Source organism: Gadus morhua, chromosome 2 (genome assembly GCF_902167405.1).
Source record: "Gadus morhua chromosome 2, gadMor3.0, whole genome shotgun sequence".
Lineage (NCBI taxonomy): Eukaryota > Metazoa > Chordata > Actinopteri > Gadiformes > Gadidae > Gadus > Gadus morhua.
Window position 1 is genome coordinate 7,570,048 of NC_044049.1, and position 18,181 is coordinate 7,588,228.

An 18,181-nucleotide genomic window follows, 5' to 3' on the forward strand; every position below is an offset into this window, starting at 1 on the left:
TTACAGCCTGCCGTCTGATACAGCCTTTTGTATTTCTATTTATTTTAGAGGAGCTCTGGTAGTCTAGTTTTCCCAGCTTTATTTTGTAGTTTAGTCTTGATGTTGTTTTGGTAGTTTAAGAGCTACTGCTGGGTCCTACGGCCTACAGCGGTTGGCCCAGTAGTTCATCCAACTTTTTGTTCTGTTTCAACCCATGCACACGCTCTCACGCCACACTTCGTGCTCTTTCCTACATTATCAATTGCTTATGTCTAGAGCTGTCAGTTAAACGCGTTATTAACGGCGTTAATGCAAACCAAATTTAACGGCGTTACATTTTTTATCGCGCGATTAACGCAATTATTTTATAAAAAAAAAAAAAAAAAACTTTTTTTTTTTTGTTTTTTCTTTGGCTCAAAACAAAGAAGCAGTAGCCTGACTGCTATGTTCAAATGACATTTGTTCAAAGCAGTCGTTTAATTGCACTATAGGCTCTTTTTTTGTATCGTCCTGTTTTGATCAGTGTATATGCCAATGTTGTTATCAATAAAAAATCATTTGCACAAGGCAAGCCGATGCACTTCACCATGTTGATAAGAGAATTAAAATGAGAAGAATTATGGGACAAAAAAATCAAGGGATATTTAGCATAGAAAAATAATTTGCGATTAATCGCGATTAATTAGAGTTAACTATGACATTAATGCGATTAATCACGATTAAATATTTTAATCGCTTGACATGTTGATCAAAATGTATTGGAATGGTCTCTATGGAATAGTCTCACCCCCACAACATTTAGGTATTAGTTCATTGCATAAGTCTTTATGCAAAATGGTTGAACAAGTTGTTATAATATGTCAAGCATATTTTCTATACATTTCTATACACTGGCATTAGACTCTTTTTTTTGTTATTTTTTCTAAATATGTCCTGAATTGGTCAATTGCTACCAGGTGAATCTTGACTTTCTCTAAAGAAGGGAAATGTGTGAAGTGTTAGATCAACCAACAATCAACCAGTTCTGGCATAGCTCAAAGGTGCATCACCTGAACCATGAAATGGCAAGTATAGATAGCTGGAGCACAACACAATGTTACACGAATTTGTGGCCCAACAGACAGGAACTGCATCCTTCAGGAGTTGTAGGATGACTGCACTGTAATTCCTACAGCAATGCATGTACAGTTTACCCTAAAGAGATTTTCCTATGTTCACATTTCTAGCAATGACGTGGTCTGTCAAAAAATTACAGTACAAACAGTCAAAGCTCTCTTGCAATCAATCTCCCACATACACTAAGGTGTAACTGACGATTTACAATAAGTGACTTCAAAACTTTTGCCATAGTTTACATCAGAACATCCCTCCAGAGTACACTGTTATATTGACAACATGACTAAGCAATTTGACTGTCCTATCCGTAGACAATGACACAAGGACTTGTCATTCTGATGGCACTGACATGTTCATCGAAACAGATATTTACTTTTGAGTGATGAACTAAGGGTTTTGAGCAAGAGACTGGCTTTTGCAGGTAATCCATGGCGTTTTGCTATTTTAACGCATTGTTTTGAGTAATGCACTTACTGCTTTGCAAATTTCAATTCTGATCTTAGAAATGTACCAAAGCGACTGAGAAAAACTGTATTGAGACTGTTCTGACCCCCCCGTGAACGCAGACTTTCAGGTTCAGCCCTCTACCGCCATCTTGTGTCACGCTGAATTATTTGCTCAACTCTCTAAGTTTAAGTTACATTCCCAGGTCGAGAGAAGTTAGAACGGAAGATGCAACGTATATTGAATGTCAGCAATTACTTTCGAATATTTTTGCTTATTCGCCGTTGTATTTAAATGGGCACAGAGGGGCAGAGGGGCGATCAACCATGTATCGACAACGTTTGTCTTACAAACAATAGGGTCATGTTATGCATTCATTTTCTCATATTTGGTCATATCTCTTAATCCCAGGTAAATAGATTGGACGATCGATCTCTATCTCTAGAGATCTATACTCATCTACTGGATATCTACAGATATAGAGATATCTCTATAGATTGATCTCTATATAATTTAGATATCTAAATAGATATCTCTATATATCGGTTAATAGAAATAGATATATATGGAGCAACATTGGAAATAATAAATCACATTTGCAGACACATGGCTCCTTATTATCACTGCTATCTGAGGGAGGATCGCTCCAGCCTGGTTGAAGAGCAGATCACGTTACTCTGGGTTTTGCCACCAGGGGTGATAAATCACATTTCTCTGGGGCAGCAGGTGTCGTCGGTCTCTCCGATGATAGCTATTCATTCATTATTTCCTTTGACTCTCGAGCTGCCCTAGCCCTAGCTAAATCGTACAATGAATGGTTTATTCTATATGATTTGTATGCTGTCAATTTCTCTCGCACCACCCGTCTCAGGTAAGAAGCAATACGCTTTCCAAGCTCACACTTCAGGACTTTTACATTTAAACAAAATCACGTCCGAGGAGACTGGAGAGCAGCTCGCTGCCAAATTATCTTGAAATGGATGCGCGGTACGAGACACACTTGTGGGATTCTTTTCAGATTGTTCACCGATTAAACCTATCCTACGACTTGGGAAATGGGTCTGGAAATAACTGAAATGACGTCGATTGTTGAAAGGAATGTCGAAAGTTTTTATCTATTTATTGACGCGCTATATAGATAACATGGTTTCTGTTTTGGATGTGGCATACACTTCCTACTGTTGGCGCTGTGGTTTAATTGGAATTTTACGCATTTTTAGACACCATAGGATGCCTTGAAGGCCTAATCCGTAAAGAAACGATACGATGTAAAAACATTTCAACCAGAGATGGATATTATAAATACCCCTGGCCTTGGGTTGAAGTGTGTGATATTGAGCATGAAGTTTACGCCGACGATCAGGTAAGACTTAATAGACCCATAAACGGCTTATTTTTCTTTTTAGCATCTTTCTCAATACATAGGCCTATGCCTACATGTATGATATGTTTCATTTGATCATGCGCATGTTTATGACTAATACTATTAATACGAAGACTAATACGAATTGCCTTTCGATGAACAACAACCTATAAGCCTAATAAGGCCATATCCCTTATGTTAGGGGCCACTCACTAGGGCCGCGGCCCCGTGCCCGACCTCATTTGCATACTAAAATCTAGAACGTTTGGCTAGTGTGTGACCACGCCATCCGTATTCCAGCACGGAACAGACCCTTGGCCACGGCACACTTGGGAGAGGTGTGCCGTGGCCAAAGTACAGATGCTAATGAGATGACACGCGCACACGACATGGCAAACTTGCCTAGTGTGAGTGTGCCCTTACACTGTGTGTGATAGGCAGGGGCGCCGCTAGGGATTTTGGGCCCCATGAAAATAATCTTTACAGGGCCTTCTGTATTATAATTTCATCATCATTAGGGGCCTCTCTGGGCCCCCCTCCATCATGGGCCCCTAGAATCCGTCTCCTTTACCCCCCCTTTTCGGCGCCCCTGGTGATAGGGTGTGTGGCCATAGCCGGTGCATAAGGAAACAATGCAAAGTAACACACCTTCCTCCTTGTAGTGCATCAATGATAAACTCTGAATGGAACAAAATGTAAAAGACATGCATGTTTCTTTTAAATTCGGAATGTTTAGTTCCTTGTGATCTCTGATGGAGGTGATATTTGCAAACATACTATCATGAATTACAAATTCACTTATTTTGTACAGTAGGCTTGACATCTAGAGTAGTGAGTAAAGGAGTGAGTAGGAGGATTATACCTCTCCAATGGCTTGGGCTGCTACGCCGGTCGCATGTGCTTCTGCATCTGTAACACTTTGAATTTCTTTGAAAAAGTTGTGTTTGAATCGTGAATTGTATGGTAAATAATTGTTCACTGTTGTTCCCGAACAATGTCTGATGTTTACTCTCCTTTTGTATCTGCATAAGATGATACTGGCTAACGGTATTGGTGAATTCCCTCAACAAAAACTCTGTCGAAACCTGACAGTGAAATGCTTGTACACAAGTGATGGCAAAAATAAAGAATTCTGCGCGAAATTTGTCATCGGTAAGAGAAAACGTGATGCTTGTAACACTATTAACTAAGACCTTACTATTTTGCCACCTGTTGCTTCATAATAGCTTCATACTTGTCAACAGATCACTCATCTTCTGCTTCCTCTTTATTAGACCCAGGAAAACGTAAGCTGATGTGTTTCTTCTAGTGTGTGTGTGTGTGTGTGTGTGTGTCTGTGTGTGTGTGTGTGTGTGTGTGTGGCTGTGTCTGTGTGTGTGTGTGTGTGTGTTTGTGCACTAAACTGATCTCATATCTGCAATAGCTAAACAACAGTTAAACAACACAAGTGAACAGACTGACACAGACTCAGTGAAAAGTAAGCTGTTTATACTTTTTATACGCAATGCTGTTCATACACAATGTGTGTATGTATATACTGACCATTGTCATTGAACTGATCTCTTAACTTAAACAGATGAAACATCACCCACGGATCAACATACCCAGCCAGGTGATGTTTTTTTTCCCCTTTCTGTTGGACGTTTCCATGACATCAGGTTCCATTACATTATCTAGTTGTGTGACCGTCAAGTGTCGAACTGTGAGAGATTTCATGTCATATTCAATGATGCCATACATGTAGCTGAGGCTATTTTTTGAAGTTGCTATGTACCCATCAGCTGCGTTTTGGATTACTGTTGTTGGGCCGGTGGTGGCGGTGGTGTTGGCGGTGGCGGGCGCAGCGTGGTGGTGTCTACAAAAAAAGAAACCGATGTGAGTGTCCCCAGTTTGTTGAAATAATTGAAATCTCTAGTTTTCTTATTATATAGGTGTAGTATTGTTTTATTGTGTGTTATGTATTGTTTATTCGCCAACCGGTGCCACAATGCTATGTTCCAATCATCTGATCGGAGGTTCCAAAGCACGTTACAAGCCGCCATTCTAGTTCTGAATTCTAGAATAACTAGAATTCTGGAATTCATTTCACATTTCACATATTAGTAATTATTCCTATAAAAATTAATAATGGTGAAAAAGCTAATGGAATCTGTGTGACGTGATGTCTCAAGATTACAATTTGACTCTTCCTACTAGAAACATGCATGCATTTGATTCAGTCCACACCCTAACAATCCAGAGTTCATAGGGCTTGTAGGCTACATTGCGACGTCACATCACAATGACCACCTCCATTTTGCAAGCATAGGAGCATTGGAATGATAGTCATTCTGTTTGTAGTAATGTTTTTTTGGTCATTGTTTAGTAGTTAATCATGAAATGATTTGCTAATTTTGCGAAAATTAGAGAGAAATTGTTGTGCTTCAAACTGCAACAGCGTTTCTCATGCCACCTCGGCAAAACTATGTTACAGTAGATTACGATATATTTACGTTGATATACGGCTGAGTATCGCCAACAAAAAATCCGATAATGCAGTCTGCTGTACAAGTCCTATTTGCTGACTTTGGTATATATGTTAATATACTGTTTGAGATTTTCGAGGTGAGGTATGTATCGGATACATTACTCTGTGATATGTAATTGTTATTTTACGTCCATGAATCCTGTTGTCCATCACTTTGATATTGAAATCATCCTGTAGGCCAACCCAGAACCAAGGACTGGAGTTAAGATCCGACGATGGTGATCAGACAGCACCGGGAAATGGGTAGGTAACCAGGAGCCATGTTCTGCACTATGTCTAAACTATTCGATTTCTCATTGGTTAAAATTTTCAATGTTTTCAATGTAAAAAAATTGTCATGCTGGATTTGTTCATTTTTTCTAGTGTTTATGATCAAAGCTATGCTACTGGCAGTAAAGTGCCTGGAAGGTAATGCTATTATGGATCACAGGGCAATGGAGAGGACAGACCGAAAGGGTTCTAAGGGATTTATTACACGTATTTGGATACGTTTTTTGTTCAGGATTTGTTTGTCTAACCCCAACCTGCCCCTTAAAGGTCCTATGACATGCTACTTTATGGTTGCGTTAATATAGATATTAGTGGGCCCCTAGCACAGTATTTGAAGATGTTCCTGAAATTCAGCCATGGGGCAAAATTACAGCCACTTTGAGCCAGTCGCACATTGAGCTTTCCCCAAACGCGCCGTTTCGGTGTCAGTAGCTTTAATGCAAATGAGGAGGAGAGAGGTGGGTCAAGGAGGAGGGTGGGGGTGTGGCCCTGAGCAGCTTGCAGCCACGGTACCATGCGCTCTGCTTACAGTGGATGTATCGCAATGGCGAGGCACACACAGCCTTTGGCTGTGTTCTGTAAATATTCTAGAACACTCCGGGTCCTCCGGTGGGAGTCCTGGAGCTCTATATCTAATTAATATCATATTATACATAGATATCTATATCATATAATATATATTATCATGGCCAAAAGCTGTGTGCACCTCCAAACGATATTATGAATCTCAAACGACTGCGTCAGGTTCTCCGACGTCCACATCAATCTGAAGTAGACTGAACCCCGACATAGAGGAGAAAAGGGTTGTTGCCCGCAATTGTTGCTGCCGAGGGACCACCCCGCCGAAGCGGGCAGCGGGTAGCGGGGCTCAAGCGGGAGACATTCGCAGGCAACAATCCTTTTCTCCTCCATGTCGTGGTTCATGTACTTCAGGGAGTCAAAGCCAAAGTTCCTTTCCCCCAATTCCTTCTCAACCATGGCTGAGATAACCCCCATTACGAGTCTCGTTGTGGAAATACCAGAGACGAGAGTCCGACGTGTTATGCGCCATAACACCAACAGCAGAATGGTTATCCAAATAACGAAGAAGTGTACAACACTTGCGCTATAGTCCAGGAGCTCTATATCTAAATAATGTCATAGATATTCATATCATATAATACATAATAATCACGGCCAAAAGCTGCGTGGGCCTTATGTATATTATGAATCACAAACGACGTCTCTGGTTCTTCCACTTCCACATCAATCTGAAGTAGACTGAACCGCACGCTTCCAGCTGCCGGCTGCTGGCTGCCGGGCGGCTGGCAACGGGGCTCCGGCGGGAGACAATCCCTTTCTCCTCCATGTTGCCGTTCATGTACTTCAGGGAGTCAAAGCCAAAGTTCCTTTACCCCAATTCCTTCTCAACCATTGCTGAGATAACCCCAACTACAGTCTCGTTGTGGGTTATGCGCCATAACACCAACAGCAGAACGGTTATCCAAATAACAAAGAAGTGTACAACACTTGCGTTACAGTGTGTGTAATCACTAGTGGTGAAACGGATCAGTGTGTCCACGGTTCGGTTCAGATAACCGTTTTGGGCCTCGGTTTCGGATACGGTTCGGATTAGGATCATGTCCGTGATAGTAAAAAGGCAGACTTTTTTTTGACGGAGGGTTTGGGGGAGAAACACAAAAATGAATGAGACCCACAGGCTATTTGCAATGTGTTAATTGACTGCAATCAGACAACTTGCAAGGCTTTTTTGTGCAATAAATGCATTTGAAAACATGGTGCACTGAGTGTAACATGTAAGGGATAACGGCCGACGAGGCTTAGAACTCTGGCGACGAGCGCAGAAGCCAGAGTTGCCTCTACCTGTCCATTATTTCCATCGAACCGGTCGACCTCGAAGGCCGTTATCCCGCTTATCACCCGTTTGTATCTATCTCCCGTATATTTAGAATATAATTGTATCAATTACTTTCTTTAAATTTAGGAATTGTTTAAAGCCCAGTTTGTTTTGAACGCTGACAGGCTGAAGGGAGGGGCGGGAAAAGTCTCATTGGCTCGGGCAGCACTGGAGAGAATGCATTCCGCTGGGTCCTAAACACCCTTTGGTATCGGACGTAGGCTACAGTAGGCAAAATACGCTACATAAGGCAATGCCTTCATGAAACCGAAATCCGCGGATCTCAAGAATGCTCCGAACTGTGGTAAACGAACCGAACGGATTCGGATACAATTCGAATCCGCTGCAGGCCTAGTAATCACACATACACACACATGTGGCGCTCGCACGGTCGTATCTCATTGGCAGGCCAAATTATCTGGGCTGGCAAGGCAGAGAAAGGGGAGGTGGCATCTCCCCTTATGACGACGTATGGGGAAAATTCCATAACGGCGCGTTTGAGCTTCGTTTTTCATAGGCGGAGCAGAATGCCTATAGTGCTCGTTTTACACCCAACAAAATGTCTAGCTACTGAGGGAGCATAGGTATGCTATGGGAGCTCATATTAATGTTAGAAAACCTCAGAAAGTGAAATTTTCATGCCATTGGATCTTTAATGACATGTATCTGTCGTCAAAATTAGATGCTTTGGTTAGTTGCATCGGCTAAATGACCAAAATGCTAAATGATAGTAGAAGAAAATTACAATTTACCGCCCAGTGTCATTTTAATGTATTAATGTATATAATAATTGATCATATTTAAGTTATTTCATTGAGAGATGGGAGAGACGGGCGCTCCCACTCTTCCAGTAGGGCATACTGTGAGCTTTTACTTGTTTCTGTTTGTGCTTCATGCTGCCTCCAAGGAGACAGTGAGAGGAGTGACTGAGTAGGTACCACTAACCTTTTAAATTGTGCTAAAAAGTTGTTGAATGGAGTAAATAGGTTCAGACAGTACCCGGGTTATACTAACTGTGGCTGGCGTCTCTCCTTCTCTGGCTCAGAGTCACGACTGAAGACGGGGCTGCACAATCAATGCTAAGTGGAACCAATAGGTAAGAAGATACTGGCTTTACTCAACATTACAATGTTAACATTGCCAGTGCATGTGTGAGTGAGCAAGTAGCCGGCCTCAAAGGGAAATAAACAAATCCATCAACGAAAATAATGAAGTTAAGATGTAGGTCCACTGGTACTGTGCTCAGTGCCTCATATGCTGTTACCTTTTTTACATATAATTCCTCTGGTGCCTTTTTCTGCTGGCTGCAGACCTGTTACTGGGGACGGGACCGTCACCCTGACAAATGATGGGTCCCCTTTGGACGGATGAAGGCGCCGTTGACTCACTTCTGGCTGTTGGACAGCCTAGTGCTCTGGTGCTCGAGGCAGGGGCGGAGCAGGGCAAGGCATAAGGCGCGGGAGAGGGATAATAGGTTGGTAGTTACTCAAACTACCTTTGAAGATATACTAATTCATCATGGTGTGAGTAAACAATAATAATATATATATATATATATTGGTGAAATTAATCCCTAAAATAATCTTGAAAAGGAATAAATGAGTGACTCTTTGTTAATCTATTCTGTTGCATTTGTTTAAGCAAATAAATTCATGTTTGTCAAATTTGCCGAAAACTGCAGTGCATGCATGATGAGTACCGTATCTGCTCCTTGATTGGTCATCGGTCGTCAACTGTAGGCTGTTATCATTGCAGACAGAGGGCCTCTACGAATATTCAAATCTCCTAACCTTTATGCCTCCTTTCCTTAACCTTTGTGGGAAAACGTCATCAGATCTAGGAGAGATAAAAAGGTGCTTCCTCTCGAACATAGGAAAAGATAGCACTGCTTAAAGATGAATTTGACTCCACTCTTCCTAACCAACGTCATTGTGCGATGGCGGGTATTGCTGACCTCTATCGTCTCTAGTGTGAAACTACGATTTTCCGAAAATTGACTGCAACAAGGGCTCTTTGATCAATGCGTTCTTGTCATATTGATTTCAATCAGGTTATCGCCAACAGTGAGAATCACTTGGGTCGGACTTGGCCAACGGGAATATTTTAGGCCACTTGAATTCCAATTCACATGTGAAAGAAAAGAGGCTAAACTCATGTTGATGTTGAAATTAACTGCCCCCAGTAGTCTTTCTTAAATGTGAAGTTGGCATTTTCTTTTCTTATGGTGTATTTTACGTGCTTACTAACCAGTAGGGCTGTCAACGAATATTCGAAGTTCGAATATTCGTTCGAAATGTATCCAAAAACGCGAATTCGAACGTGAAAGTTAATATTCGAATGTGAAAAAACACTCCCGCGGTACAAGCGCCTCTATCTGCTTTGTGAATGAGCCTCTGTCTGTTCGCGATGTCCCTCATAATATTCGAATGTGAAAAAACACTCCCGCGGTACAAGTGTAACAGACTAGTATTGTGAAGAGCGAATGTATTTTATCCCCTCGGGGTTTCCGTACTTGGATATAGGTATTCCAGCTCGGCTATGCCATTCAATAAGCATCCGTAGTAGAGCTCAGGGAGCTAGTAGTCTGGCTGGTGAAAGCTGCTATAACGCAATGTTCTCGGCAAAGTCCGAGACAGCTTTTTTTTCATGAATCCGAACGGTGCGTAGTGCTGGCCCTTTCGCTGGCATGGTGAAAGACGTAGGCGACATGCATTTTTTTCTTTATTGATTTTAATAGGCCTTCTCGATAAATGGTAAGCAAAGCAAGGAACGTTACCACTAGCATACTTTGTAACATTCAGAAGCGGGCGTCTTCTTCAGATTACTATAGTTTGCGCGCTTGCAGGTGTGGTGGTGAAATGCAAGCGATACAAAGATGTGGCTTTTCATGATTAGGCCTCCACGTTACTGGGCTGTTTATAGGATATATATATATATCCCACTAATTTGAACCATGGTTTTGTCGCATTATTGACATATTGACGGCAACTGCGTAAAATAGGCAACCAGATATTCGAATAGTTCGAATTCGTGATTTTTTTCCAAACGAACATTCGAATGTCATTTTTGAGCAATTTTGACAGCCCTACTAACCAGCAATAAAATAATTCATTTATATTCAAATAATTATGTTTCTGGAATTGGTATCCGTTATTATCAATTGTATTTTCTTCTCTTCTATTCTTCTGCTTTACCGCGTCTCTCATGCGTCTTCGCGTAGAGTCGATAAACTTTGTCGGTGGAATGTTGCTTTAAATAATGCCGCCGTAAAGGATTATGGGATACCACTATCTCCTTTCCTTTCGCAAAGGTTGCTCAGGAGTAACCTATGTTAAAGGAGGGTGAAAGGAAGCATCGAGGCTCCTTTCCTAAGCATTTTTTGAATTCGAACCACCTTTCCTCCAAGCACTTCCGGGTCATCTCCATAGGAAAGGAATTTTCCTATGCAAAGAAGAGAATTCGTAGAGGCCCAAAGTTATTTTTTTCCTTGTTCCTTCTCCCACTGAACTTGAAACTTCTAACGATACCAATGACCATGCTTTGCCCTGTTGTAGCACTAGTGTGGTGATTAACAGCAGTTCTACTCAGATATAGGAGGTAGCTGAGATGAGAACCACCACGGAGGTAGCTGAGCTGAGAACAACCACGGAGGTAGCTGAGATATTACACATACACAACACAATTCAAGGTAATGATTTCCCAACAGGCCGAGGTAATTTCCCTGAAAACATATATGAAGCTAATGTTAAGAGGTACATCCTTCAAACTGGCCCATGTAAGTTTAAGGGTCCCTTTCCACTTACAGGCAATCGTAGATTTTCAACCCATTATTTTACGTCCATCACTAAAGCTGGTTTTAAATTGCCACGCAGCTGGTTGTGCTATTCCCCTAAACTTGACTGTGCGTATTGCGAGCCATGCCGGCTTTTTGCAGTCGTCAAAGCCCCTCGTACAACAATGCTTGGGTAAACGGGTTCCGAAATTGGAAGCACATCACCTCCAAAATGGGGGTCCATGAATCTTCACAGATTCATCTCGGTGCATGCGTTGTGTATGAGCAGTGGAAACGCCATGGTACAATAGATGCTGATATGGAGAGGGAGGTTTGTAATGTGGCTAACTTTTGAGGCAAGTGTAAGAGTGTATTGTGAACATCCCTCTTATATTGGCCTCTTGTAACATGGCATTTAGGGGACATAGAGAAACCATTGGGCAGGGAAAATCTGGGGATTTTCTGTTCATAATAGAACTGTTGGCCCGCTACGACCATGTCTTAAAATAACTGATCAGTCGGCCCGAGGGATCCATAAAATATCTGAGCCATGCAATTCAGGATGAGATCATTTACATTTTATCTCAGAGAGTCAAGAGCAACATAGTGAATGAAACTAATGCTTCCCTGTTCTATTTATAGTCATTGCGGACATTCAAGATGTGTTCATCTGACTCAGGTCTACAGACATGTTGCATTTGGCCGAGATGAAATGGGTGTTGCTACAGACATTAGGCTAGTTGAGGCTTTCCTTGGATTTGAGTTTACGGTAAATTTCTCCGCCTCTGAACTGGAGAGCAAAATTTTGAATTAGATGGACCTCCTCAAAGCTTCTGTGTTATTGCAGAACGCTTTAAGAACTCTACAGAGTACAGAGAAAAGTTTGATGAAGCAAAGTCTTCCACACTGGCTTTGAAATGGGGCAGAATTTGAAGCCACCAGGTTAAAAAAAGTGAAGCGTCATTTTTATGATCTTTGCGAAGACAGTTCGCTCCCCGACGCAGAGAATTACTTCAAGGTCAATGTGTTCTATGGTTGTCTTCCTTTTGGTTAATCATGATGTGTTTGGGAAAGCTGAATAAAATGATCCTTTTCTTCATTTTGCAATTTGTTTTCTTTTTTAGTTTTTGAGTGGATTCAGACAGGGGTCATAAAATCAGTCAGGGGGCTCATCCACAAAAAAGTTGAGTTGGTTTTTCAATAATTATGTTTTGAAGGAGGCTGACCTCTAGAAATAAATCGATGCAACAGTGGCGGAGTTGCTAGATATATTCACCAAGGAGCAGTTACTGAGGTAAGAAAAAGAAAAAAAAAAAGAAAAATGAGGGACAGTGTTAAGCAGCAGGTTGTAAACTTTTGGAGCTGGAGCAAGAGTTGAGGCTGTTGAAGATGGCAATGGAAGAAATGGAGTCGGCAGGCTTGCTAACATTGAGTCTTTTCAAAAGCTGTGTAACCTTATATCGGCACCTATTTAAATTAATCTACGTGTTCAGGCTGAAGAGTACTTTCTGCCTCACAAGGGGAGTGTTGGGGGTCAGGAGGCCAACTATGGGTTTCTCTGATGTGTTTCTGAGAGGAGGTTTGCTCATTCTCATGATCAAGTTTGTCTCTACCGCTTGGTTGAACGTTATTAGAAGAACAATTAAAGCCTTCTCCTTCAAAATTATGTCAAACCTGATTGGAGTCAGGTAGAGAAGTTGTCTTGTAACCGATAGGTTGCTAGTTTGATGTGTTCGAGTTGATGTGTCCCTGAGCAAGGCACTTAACCCTAACTGCTCCTGATGAGCTGACTTTCGCCTTGCATGGTTGACTCTGCCGTCGCCGTCGGTGTGTCAATGTGTGCATTAACCGATGTAAGCCGCTTTGGATAAAAGCGTCTGCTAAATTCTCTAATTGTAATTGAGTCGCACAGCACTAGTAGGACCAGGTAAAGTTCTTATTCGGGATTATTATCTACAACACTAAAGAAAAACAACTCAGTGGACTAACTTCTAGCTAATAATAAGTGATGGTGTAGTATCTCTGGCGGGTGGGGCAAGGTAACAGTGTAGATTATTCTTGATATGGGTGCTTGAAGTCTGTCAATGCTGGAGAGAGAGACTGGGGGACATGGCACATCACCCTCAATGGACTCTATTAACACTGATCGAAGGATACACAACGCCAGGTTTTCTTCAGAATATGCATACAAAAAATTATGGCTTGTTTTCTCTTGCTCCATACACCTACATACATCCATCGTGTTTCCAAATGAATCCGACTTACGTTTAATTGGGCCTGTTCTTAAAGGGGTAGTTCGGAATTTTGGACATAGGGCCTGATTCCGAAGTGAGCTTTGGTATTCTATATCACTGGAGACAGTTTTCAACACATTTCATACAGTCCTTCTAGGTGCAGTGTTCGCTCGTGCTAGGCTAGCGCAAGTCAATGGGCAATGCTAGCCTGCTATTAAAAACAGTCTTACCCACTCCACAGTACACCCGAGGTAAATCAATTATAACGACAGACTATACATCTAAATGTCTGTTTATAGAATAATGTTAGAAATAAAACCAACCTTGCATTGCATTGCATTTTGAGGGAATTGCGGGGTCTCAGCAGCAGTGTTTATATTCCTGTACGTAGGCTACGGCAGCGGCGGACTGATACCTAGGTTACCTGCTGCTGTCATTGCTACAAACGCAGAGTACAGTGAACGAAGGAATTCTACAAGCGTATTAAATTAACAAGATATGGCCACGTTTGGAGGAGTTAGCGATGCATCTGCTTTTGAAGACGATTATGAGGAATTTGTTGTATCCAACGAACCGTACATGTACGAGCCGGTGTTTTGATGTCAAAGCCAGCAGCAACAAGCCACAGTTGAGTCCTTTCTGGATCTCGCACTGGAAATTGGTGGAAACTTTGTGGTGCCCATCTGTACCGTTTATTTCTACAATTTCTAAAAGCACACTGAACCATCATGTTGCCTAGTCGTCCCACGCTTCTCTGTTTACGTTCTTCTGTCGTGATTCGGTTGCAAACCTAACCAGCGCATAGTAGAATTCCGCTTCTGCTGAGAAAGTAGTCCCTCGATGATTCATGCGATGCATGGTTAGTTTTATTTCTAACATTATTCTATCAACACAGACATTTGAATCTATTGTCTGGCGTTATAATTGATTTACCTCGGGTGTACTGTGGAGTGGGTAAGACTGTTTTTAATAGCAGGCTAGCATTGCCCGTTGACTTGCGCTAGCCTAGCACGAGCGAACTCTGCAACTAGAAGGACTGAATGAAATGTGTTGAAAACTGTCTCCAGTGATATAGAATACCAATGCTCACTTCGGAATCAGGCCCTATGTCCAAAATTCCGAACTACCCCTTTAAAAGCGAAACACCGGAGAGAAAAACCGGAAAAACCGGAATGTCGAAACCATGCAAATGTGCTTGATGATACTCTGCACTTCTTATTCTTGTACACACCCTTTTCATTGACAGTGGGAAAACGAAAGAAATATCATTCCCTAAATGCCAACGTGCTTGTACACACCCTTTATGATGTTGGATGTCCAAAATTCCGAACTACCCCTTTAAAAGCGAAACACCGGAGAGAAAAACCGGAAAAACCGGAATGTCGAAACCATGCAAATGTGCTTGATGATACTCTGCACTTCTTATTCTTGTACACACCCTTTTCATTGACAGTGGGAAAACGAAAGAAATATCATTCCCTAAATGCCAACGTGCTTGTACACACCCTTTATGATGTTGGATGAGATAAGACAAATGGGATGAGTGAATATTAGTCTCTCTGAAAGGAAAAGAATATTCCATATTTATATACAGATTTTTTTTGTATCACATTTGTTCTGCATTCATGTTACTATGTAGCCTATGACAATATGCGGAAAAGAAACATTTTGGTCACTGCCTTTCAATAGGTTTACTACTGATTAAAGATTACTTCACTTTCTACAATGACAAAGGGCTAGCATACACCTGTGATTTTCATCTCATCCACAAGAGGGAGCAAACCGCTATAAAACAACAACTTGGGGTTATTCCTGTATATAAAGCCATAATGAACAAACCGTTGTGTAAACGTTCGTGGGTACTGCACAATTGTCTTTAACGTTTAGATAAAGAAACAAGAATGCGTACAGAGATTGGCTTGAGATGGGTCCACTGACTGCTGTTACAAACAGAGGGAATGATTGCCTGACCATTGTCTCTCTTAATCTTGTTTTGCTCGAGTGCGTTTTTCACAGTCTTATGAAGTTACACACTTTCACAGTTTGTGAAAGTTTTTTTGATATCATTGCATTTTATGGCGCAAGTGCCTGACCAAGTGGTCCAACAGTTACACACGTAGGGCAAGTGGGTCGCCCAGGGAGCATCAAAGAAGGGACACTGCAAGGCAGACGCCTCTCTCTACGGTGCACCGAGTCAGAAGGACTAGCCAGTAGGAGCCAGTAGGGGGCCGGGGGGAAGCAGACACATATGGTGAAACTGAAGAGAGGAGGCGCGGCTCAGGCGCCGTGCGTAACCTCTTCAAAGACACAAAAGGCCATACGACTACAATTGAAGACGCTGTGATGCACATCATAATTAGCGAACTGCCAATTAGTCAGCGATCACATTCCACCGTGGCTAGGATTATGAGCAATCAAGGAAACAAAAGCCCACGAGAGCTATCGTCAAACACTGATGACACCCCCCTATCAGTTATAACTTCCAAGGGAGGAAAGATAAACTTTAATAACCCCTTGCAATGGGGGAATATCATTTTGGGCATACATTGAATTGTAGCCCATTAGCCTAAGAGATGTATTTATTCATGTAATAGCCCAACTAAGCAGCATTAATGTAAAGGAGAACACTCAGTTAATCCATATTATTGTATGGGAGGATGCGGAAATGTGCTCAAAAGTTATTGAGAGATTAGCACGGCAGAAATCCTTTGGGCCCAGGATCTTAATGGATCTGTTCACACTATGCATTATGATGAATTAACCTTGATATATGCTATGTAATGGGCCTACGCAAATCCAGCAGAGGGAGATGGTCCATTATGCACATCATAATCACACACATGGTCTCAAGTTGGTGCACTTTATGCTATCAATCGGGCATCTGTGATCGGATACTGACCAGATTGCTAAACCTGCGACTAGTTTAGCCCAGAGTACGCTGATCTCAGTTATCTTTTTACAACTGCACTTTGATCAAGTGAATAACTCCTGGACTGCCACAGCCTCTTGTATTGCCTATCAGGGTTACACCACACTGTGAGATCCACTCTCCTGGTGCATAGAACCTGGTCTCTGCTTTCAATGGGGCAAATCAGCCATTTTAATGTAGTGCCACGCTCCTGTGTCCTAACCTGTGGTCCACCCCCATGAATAAATCATAACCGCTGTATTAGCACTTAAAGCCGATTCGTTTTCGGTTTGAAAGAAGAGTCTGGTATATTTGAGCATATACGCATATGACAACACAAACGGATTAACAATCATTTCCATGGTCTGATCTTGCTTTTTATCACATGAAAGCATGCACAGGCACACAGTATAGGAGGCGATACCCTTATATGGTTACCATAGTGTACATGAATAGCATCCCATACACGTACACACACACTAACAGACACACAGACACACACACACACACACACACACACACACACACACACACACACACACACACACACACACACACACACACACACACACACACACACACACACACACACACACACACCAAAATAGGAAACTACTACTGAAAAGCTGAATCATTGACTCTGGACGTTACGAATAGTCTGTTTTTTTTATTAACATGTATGTGCGGATACAGGGTTCACCTGTGATGACTCAAACACTCACAGAACATAATTCCCTGTATCGGCCCCGAAGCAAATAAGCAGCCATGAATTAAATGGGGAAAAAGTTCCACAATCAAGTATCATTCTTTGAAGAAAAAAAAAACAGAAGCAAGGCTGCACATGGACCCATGTGCGTCCTTGCTTGTACACATATCTGAGCAACTCATGATAAATTAACATAAAAAATAAAGTACTGACACCAGTATGGTACATTAGGAGACAGCCTTCCTGCCCCACATGGCACATCGTCGGCAGGTAGTGGAATCATGGCTGCTGTCCTTTTTAAAACCCTTTCATCCAATCAATCTCTGTCTGTAAATCGACATGCCCAATGCTGTCAGACCTGGTTTCACCAATAATAATCATAGTAACACAAATAATTATAGTTATATTCTTGATAATCATAAAATAATTATAATAAGGTAGATACCAGACACTGGGCTTGCTCTTCAGGCAGGAAACAAACAACACAATCTGTGTGTGTATCAATGTTTCATTCGTTTTTTGTTAATTTATGCTGATAAAATGATGCTGCCCCGTTGGCCTAACGCATGCAGCCAGAGTTCAGCTCCACCCACTCTTAAAGCCAGTGGAGCCTCAGGGAAGCGTCCCTATCAGTAAGGGGACGGGATCATTCCAGCCTGCTCGTACTCTAGTCCTAAACGGTTGCTCTAACAACAAACTGCTAATCCATCCTAACAAAGAGAGCTGTGTTGACCTGTTACCACACATGTATCAGAGTATTGTCACTTGTGGGTAGGAGAAGATGTAGGTTTTGCCTGATCTGTGGCGAACCCTATCCTATTCAATACAAGTAAAGAGAAGAGAATCCACCTCTGGTTTCGGTCCCACCCAGTGCATTCAAGATGAGCTGAGGTGCCAGTATGACTCAAAGGACAACACACATTAGAAATGGCACCATCTACATCACCGGGTTCGTGCCATACCCC

General features: G+C 41.9%; 2 long non-coding RNA genes across 2 annotated transcripts; both read left to right on the top strand.

The window, feature by feature from the left end:
* The first annotated feature begins 2,269 nt into the window (after nucleotides 1-2,269).
* Nucleotides 2,270-4,662, top strand: LOC115539406 (uncharacterized). Its single transcript, XR_003975874.1, has 6 exons — nucleotides 2,270-2,410; nucleotides 2,760-2,902; nucleotides 3,934-4,054; nucleotides 4,147-4,188; nucleotides 4,326-4,379; nucleotides 4,479-4,662. It is a non-coding gene; the product is annotated as an uncharacterized LOC115539406 (long non-coding RNA).
* Nucleotides 4,663-4,683: 21 nt separating this feature from the next.
* On the top strand, nucleotides 4,684-9,271 carry LOC115539407 (uncharacterized). The gene is made up of 4 exons (XR_003975875.1): nucleotides 4,684-4,777; nucleotides 5,607-5,672; nucleotides 8,642-8,692; nucleotides 8,907-9,271. It is a non-coding gene; the product is annotated as an uncharacterized LOC115539407 (long non-coding RNA).
* The last annotated feature ends 8,910 nt before the right edge of the window (nucleotides 9,272-18,181 follow it).